Source organism: Mustela nivalis (assembly GCF_964662115.1).
Source record: "Mustela nivalis genome assembly, chromosome: 11".
Taxonomy (NCBI): Eukaryota; Metazoa; Chordata; class Mammalia; order Carnivora; family Mustelidae; genus Mustela; species Mustela nivalis.
In genome coordinates, this window is record NC_139030.1 from 91096760 (window position 1) to 91104943 (window position 8184).

Sequence of the window (8184 nt, forward strand, 5' to 3'; positions counted from 1 at the left end):
GTGACCATTAAGCAAATCACTTAAAATTTTAGACACCAAAGGTATTCTTCAAGGCCACCTTTGGAACAATTATCTGGGGATATTTGACATGTTTTGTACAAATAGTGCTCCTGGTATGCTTTCACTATCTGTGGTTCCCCAGCGCTGTGGGGTTTTGTTTTGCTTTGTTCTGCTTCTTTCTCCTTCACAAATAATGAATATTTTTACTGTTATGATCTGTATTGATTTTTTTTTCTGGCACCACTGAATAGAATACAATTTATCCTAGGACACTTGAAAATGAGAACAAACATATTCTTTTCTCACTGACTACTCCCTGATCTAATGCTCCTGCGTGGTTAGAAGTACAGCAAATTAACATACGAACCCAAGTGATTAAGTCTCCCCAGAATTGGATGGAAAAGTTATCTAAATTGCTGTTGTTGCTGCTGCTGCTAAGCCTGTGTGGAACTTGCTCGTTTTTTAAAAACAGGTCTTTAAAACAGATCTTTCAGGGTTTTTTTTGTTTTTGTTTTTAGGATGAACATCAAACCAAATGGTAATTACTGAGCAGTACTATATGCAAGGCACCATAGATGGGAGAGTATAAGACAGGCATTCTTCAGAGAGATCGTGAGCAAGACTTCAGTTAAGCATATGCATTCATGCTTTCAAATTTTTTTCTCAAAGATGTTTAGGTTCACTTTGTTCAGAAAATGAAATATTAGTACATGAAAGGCATAGAAACCCATTGCAATTGAAACTAGGATCTAGTTTTGTGAAAATACCCAAATTCATTCATAAAATAAAGCCTTGTTTATTAATTTAAAAAAAAAAAAAAAAAAGCCCAGCTCTAAAATACTGGGGCTGGAGAGACTCCTAGCTCTTCTCTAGGATTTCAACCTACAAAAGTGTATAACCACAGAACCTGCCAAAGGACTAATTCCTGAGTGGAGTTTTCCAAACTCTTACAATAGTAACATCAACCATCTCTTTTACCTCCCATGGGGAAAACTTCTGCCAAAGGAGCTCTGTTGCTGTCTGTGTTTTGCCCAGCCCTTTTCTAGTCTTTTATCATGTGTCCAAATTAAAACAAAACCAGCTCACATGTATAGGTGCCCAGTATTTTTCAAAATGCTCCATACATATTAATTCATTTAGTCTGTATGACGGGGGGGGGGGGGTTCCTACTATTTTACAAGTGGAGAAACTGAGGTACTTAGAGATTAAGGAATTGCCCCAGGATGCACAGCAACAGCAGAGCCAGAATTCACACCTGGACCACATAGCTACAGAGCTTCTGGTCTCTTGTAACACCCTCCCACCGCCATCTTGTGACCCTGTTACAGGGCAGCGAGTGTGCTTGGTGGGGATAATTGAGTCACTTGTGAGGTAAGTTTTCTTACCCCAGTTCTCACCTAATTCAACAAAATTGCAAAATTTTGGAAGAATAAAGTCTTACTCTAACTGAGCACTTGAATTTGATGAAAAACTTTTTCACAAAATTTGTCTTTAAGTGGCTTCGCCTCTGAGAGAGAAGAAATAGTGAGTGGCCCCGGCCGAAACTGTGACATGGGTGACATTCCATCTGTAAAGAGGTGGCCCCAGAATTCCACTGTTTAGGGAAAACCCATCATGGGCTGCTTGGAATAGAAAGTGAGACCCTGAGGGGGTGGGCGGGTATTTGAGAGAAGGTTCTACTCCTCAGCTTGAGGAAGTGAAAAGTCGTTGCTATGGCTTATGAGAAGGTGGTGGGCAGTGGGGTGAGACTGGTGCAAAAAAGGGAAAAGAGTGACTTAGTGTTTGGGAACCACAAGGCTGAAAGGGCACAGGGGCAGGGTGGGGCACAGAGGAGGAGATGGTCTGAGTACTACAATCAAGGATATTTTTGAGTAGTTAAGAATGGAGCTTCTTAAAGTTTGATTTAGAAGTATTTGTACTGCTTCAATGTAAACTCTATTAAAAACTCCTCCCTAGCCCCACCCATATGCTGGGTCCCATCTCTTACGGGAGGAGGTGTTTGGTGGAAATCTGAGAAGGGCTGAATATTATCTCTGTGCTTAGCAGGGGCCACAGTAGGGTCATAGGAGCCCAGAAACAGAGGCAGCTTTTACTCCATGGAAATGACAGGAGCAGTCCTTGACGTATACAGGCCTTGAGATTGTGGGATTTTACACAAGCATCATCTAAATTTCAAGGGGCAGGGTGGCCCTAGCTGTCATGGAGATGACATGTCTCTTAATCTCGGTGTACTCCCTCTTCCTAAGCACCCAGAATTCTCATGAAGCCGCTTATTCATTGCATCGAAAATTTAGTTTTACAACTTTCTTGACTTAATGGAGAATTAATTCATTGTCTATTGTTGATATTCCATAACTGCACATTCTCTTGACCCTTTTTCATGGTTGCTTGTTTTCTTCATTACTGAGAGAGAGAGAGAAGTGGGTGCAAGTGGGGGGTAGGGAGAGTGCTCATTTTCACTGGTGAGGCTGTCCTCTGAATCTTTCCTTTTTTTTCTGGAAATGACCCGGGGCTTCTTAGGCACAAACACCGAAACCAAGTAGTCATATTATCACTGTGTTCCTAACCTAGAGTCTCTTAGTATGGGTGTGGATTTGCATAACAGGGAAACTAACACTGACCTGGTACAAATGCTAACTGAATGATCATAAAAATTCAAGGACAATGCTGCAGTGTTACAAAGACATGTGTGTGTGTGTGTTCCTCCAACTCATCTAAACATATTTGATGATGGTTACAAAGTTCATGACAAAAACAGAAAAGAAAAAAAAAAAGTTTTGTGTGAATGGATAGAGAAAATGCCTCGTTCTGGCAGGGAAGTTGGTGACTCACTATATGACAACGCTAAGTCACCTGGTCTCCATGTTCTGTCCTCCACCTTTAAGACAGGGACTGAGGGGCGCCTGGGGGGGCTCCGTTGGTTAAGGTCTGCCTTCTGCTTGGGTCATAATCCCAGGGTCTTGGGAGCTCGGCTGGGAGCCTGCTTCTCCTTTTCCCTCTGCTGCTTACCCTGTTTGTGCTTTCTCTCCCTCTCTCTCTCTCTCTCTGCCTAATAAATAAATAAATAAATAAATAAATAAATAAATAAAATCTTTAAAAAAATAAAATAAAATAGGGGCTGAAACTCTTGAGAATGTCACTACTCCACTGAACAGACCTCCAAAACACACAAGTGTCATTTAATAAAGTGCATGTATCTGTGGAAGGAAGGATTTGAGTTTGGAGGAGGACAATTTATGTGAAAATGGACTTTTGAGATTCTATGATTCTTTCTGAAACACTGAAAGCAAACTCATGCTTAATAACAAAACTAAGAGAGAAACCTCAGTTATTCTGAAAAAGGAGAGATTGGATAGGGGAAGGAGTGGGGAGAGGAAAAACAAAACACACTAATATTCATCAAGGAAAGTATGTATGAACTTTATGTACTTTTCTTTTTATTTTTTTAAGAGAATTGCTAGACCACATTCCAGCTCCTGCAGCCGAAATTCACTGTTAATTCACATCTCCAGAGACATGTGTGGGTTTGGGACAGTTCTGTGCTCAAAGCGCAGGACTGGCAGATAAACATGATAAGCAGATGAGATGCTTCAGTCTTTTTCTTTTTGTCTTTGGCAGATACTCTTTTAAAAGAATATGTAAAAAGGAAGGGAAAAATAACTTCATCAGGCCTTTCTTTTTGCCATTTGGAATACTCTTTATTGTAGAAAATAGAAGTTTCTGATATTGGTATACACTGATTCAATTACACAAATACTTTCTGCTTGCTCACCATCAAAATGAGGAAACTGCTTGCCCACAAATTCTCTAAAGGAAGATTCAGAAGAAAAAGGAATTGTAGTTAATCCTTTCCCAGGTCACGCCTAAAATAGGTCTCTGCTAATAGGGAAGTTAGTTGCATTTAAAATTTAAATACACAGTTTAGAATGTGTTGAAGGAATCACCAGTGAAAGACTAGAGTCAGAAGTTCAACCTACATTTAGGGGATTGAAATCTCAATTATAGAATATATATTTTCCAAACTGTCTCCGAGGGTCTGAGAGCTTCTATTAGATATTCCCAGAAAAATAAAAAACATAAAAGACGGTCCTTGCTCAAGTAATTCTGGGGAAGGCTGAGTTAAAGAAAGTTACTGCCTTCACATAATTTTGGATTATTTCATAGACTAATATATATTATGAGTTTCCAAGAGAAGGGTGTACATAGTAAGCAGCAACTCTCAAAACATGAAACTTTTTGGCAGTACAAAATAATATCTCATATGTTTTAAGGCAAACGGGTTGGAAAATCCTGGCATGGAACAACATTGCCCTTGAAGCTTTGTCTATGTGTTCTGGGTACGTGACGTCATGTTAACAACATCTAAACACCTTGATAGTGTGCTCACTATACAATGACCATCCATTTTATTTACTTCTAGTCACATATCGGATTTAACATTTATGCTTAGATAATACATATGAACATTAGCAACTCTGCTTTGACATGCAGGGATGGGCTGTGAACCCAAATTTTCAAAATCCAAATCTAGTTTTATAGACAAGGCTAGTCACAGTGCGTTGAAAGCAGTGGCATTAAATTGCAGCTCAATATAAAATTAGAAAACGTTCTTTTGTGCAATGGGCACATGGTGTTTCAGAAAGTCACTCTATTCTTTTCCCTTTAAAGTACAACTTTACATTTGGAAAAGTCTGCTTTGCTTTCATAATGTGAAATCTTTTTTTTTTTTTTTAAGATTTTATTTATTTATTTGACAGAGAGAGATCACGAGTAGGCAGAGAGGCAGGCAGAGAGAGAGAGAGGAGGAAGCAGGCTCCCCGCTGAGCAGAAAGCCCGATGCGGGACTCGATCCCAGGACCCTGAGATCACGACCTGAGCCGAAGGCAGCGGCTTAACCCACTGAGCCACCCAGGTGCCCCCATAATGTGAAATCTTAATTATTTTCTAAATAGCTTTATTTCTCTCCACTGCTTTTCAATTTGGAGTCCTGATGTTGTCCAGTTGTGTTTGACAGCCCCATTGGCTGTGTGTGTGTTTGGGTGTGCGCGCGCGTGTGCGTGTGCATGTGCATGTGTGTGTGAATTCTGTACCTATTCCATACACCTATTTTTGGTGTCATTTCTACCCTCCATATAGGAGGACTTTAGCCAAAGGAGAGAGCATGAGGTTTGCTAGTGCCTGCTTGTTGTCTCTTGGTGGTCATAACATTCTGTCTCAACCTAGTTAAGGTATACTGGAATTTGTCCCTTAAAACTAAAACTCCATGTAAGCAATAGATGATCAAGAAGAAAAGTTGAAGGGAGACAGGGATTTTAGTTTCATGAACTCCAATAATTCCCAGGTGGGAGAATAAGGGGCAAAAATATCGATTTGTCAAGCGACAGCGACCAGAAGATCCTGAGCTAACTATTGTAAATAATTGTTCTTTAGAAACAAAAGAAAGCCAAATTTATAAGGAGGGGAAGGAGAAAATAAGCACAAGAGAGGACATGTTCATCTTATTCCTAAGTTATGGTATCCAGAATATGAGGGAAACAGAACAGTTGTACATTATGGCAGGAAGACTGCAAATGAAATTGGCTCATTCATAATTTTCATCATATTTTCCAGAATCAAAATTCAAGGAGAAAGTTTATTCCCACCGTATGGATCTTTCTCCTTCTGTTGAGTTTTGTCTTCCCTGACAACCATGCGGAAAGCTCTCTGGCATAGGCGGTGATCCAGGCTGCGGGATGCGTCTCATCAGTCATGTTGAACACACCCCACGGCAATTACCATTCTGATTCAGGGCAGGATAAAAAGAGTTCAGTGCACAATGTGGTGTTTTAGGGAGGTGATCTGGAAGCATTAACCATACAACTTTGGCAGAAACTGTTTTGTGAATGTGTCAGTGATATCTCAAGTACATGAAAAACCAGCTTTACTGTCCCTTGATATGAGATTAATTTTTTTTTTCTTTTAGAGCATTTACCATTCTAAGGTGGGACAAATACTATCCCTGTTTCTCAGCTGTAGAAACTGGAATGCTGAAAGGTTAAGCAACGTTCACGAAGTTCCACAGTGAGTCATTTTCTGAATCGGGAAATAAATTGGTGGCTAACATTCCCTTTTCCCTGATTCCACCAGCCAGCAGGAGTCATTTAACACTATTTACAGAAGTATTTTTCTTTATTGTCTTGCAATGAGCACAAACAGATTTCTTTGAGACTTAAAAATTACAAAATGTGACATATTTGAGGGAGCAGTAGAATTCAACCAACAACATTAATTCACACAACAAGTTTCATTTAGTATTGGTTATGTATGGAAACTGAAAGTTTTCAGTCCTAATTTAAACTCTACCCATGATTTGGAAATGTGCACACATCTCTTTGCCTCTGGTAAAACAGGGATAATTATCCTCGCCACAGATTTCATTAAGAAGTTATATGATTATATTACTCAATAGATGGAATCAGTGTCACTTTTTAAATGATCTTATCACTCTCCTTTTTTCTAGTACAATTTGGTTTCTTACAAAAAATTTTTTTAAATATCTAACTTTAGCATACGTATTTAAACTTGTCAAAACGTTTCAGAAGGATGTGCCATATTCCTGTACCGAACACTTTTATATCTATTGTTATAGCCAGTCCCTGTGACAACCACTGGCGTACTCTTACTAGTAGGAAATTATGCCTAATGAAAAAATTCAACTTTGTTCCCTAATGTTTCTTGGGCGTCACCCCATTAACATTGCTACCCTCAACATTATGTCTACCTTCTACTTCCAGCTCTATTCTTAACGTGGCCAGAAATCTCACATTAGATTCATTAGCACAACGGGAACTTTGTTTTTTTCTAGGTTGCTGATTTTAAAGGGACTTTACTAAGTAATAAGGAAAAAAAAAATTAAAAAGGCCACAAGGACGGAAAAAAAAGCACAAGAAAAGCCTCGTTTACATGCTGCAGATTTCTGATTTAACTACTACGAATTACAAGTTAGGCCTGAGAAGACCCCAGATGTTAGCCGTGGTGGTAAAAGAGAGACAACCTCACAGAAAGACCGAACTGGGGCAAATGCGGAGCGGCTTGGTTCCCCACCCATCTCACCCGCAAGGTTCTTCCATGGCTATGGGTTTCTAGATAATGGTTTTAGTAACGAAAAGTATTTCCTTTGTAAACTGGTATTATTGTCTTCATTTTACAGAAGAAGAGAGAAAGAGAAACTCAGAAAGGTATAGAACTCATTCTAGATTGTATAGGCATGAATGGGTAATTTATGTTCTTCCTGCTGCAGGTAGCAGTGTGCTTGTCATATTCGTGATGTGGCCAGTCTGGAAGACTGCAGGGCACTCCTGGGCACTCAAGTGCCACGACCACCAGCTAGCTTCCAGCGGACTCGGAATAAGTCACTCTGCTGAGCTTTAGATTAGGAAAGAGCAGCAGGTGACACCCTACCAATGTAAAATAATAACTAAGAACTGCCTTTTTTAAAAAAGCAATTAAAAGTCATAATTTTTTTAAAAGGGAGGGTATGATGGGCATAGCATCTCATTAAAAAACTTACATATAGTAATATCTTCCTCTAAACTCTTATGTGTCCCTTTTTCCAGATGATGAAATGTCCTATATAGGATAAATTCTCCTTATTTGTGGCATTTCCGTCCGATAACATTGCCAAGAATACTAATCCATTGCTCCTAGGGAGAATACAAGGTTACGTTCCTACAAGCTTCATTGCATTTTCATCAACCAATTAATATATACCCTTGTTTTTTGGTATGTTTCTGTTTATGACAAACTATAGAAATGATCCCTGAAAGTATAGTCTTTGGTATGTTTCTGTTTAAAGACATCTTGTTTAATATTATTGTTGATTCATTAACATTGAACTTATAGCCAACAGCACGATAACCCCGGTTAGAATGAAGCTTATCTAAAACATGTACTTTCTCCAGAGGCACATCATAGCCATCTTGCATTTAGGAACGGTAGATGGCCCTTTATCACTATGCGTGCGGGTCGGTCATTTTAAACGTGAAACCACAGCAAAACACAAAAATGTAGAAAATGTGACACTAAATAGATCACGAAAAGGATGCATATTTACAAAATGACAGCTGATGTTAAGAAGGCAGGATATCACTCTTTCCACCTCAGCTAGGGATATGCTTTTTGGGAACTCCCATTTGTTCCTGTTCT

General features: G+C 39.3%; 1 long non-coding RNA gene across 1 annotated transcript; it reads left to right on the top strand.

Moving 5' to 3' along the window:
- Positions 1-5962: 5962 nt before the first annotated feature.
- LOC309844387 lies at positions 5963-7512 on the top strand. Its single transcript, XR_014300652.1, has 2 exons — positions 5963-6060; positions 7280-7512. It is a non-coding gene; the product is annotated as an uncharacterized lncRNA (long non-coding RNA).
- The last annotated feature ends 672 nt before the right edge of the window (positions 7513-8184 follow it).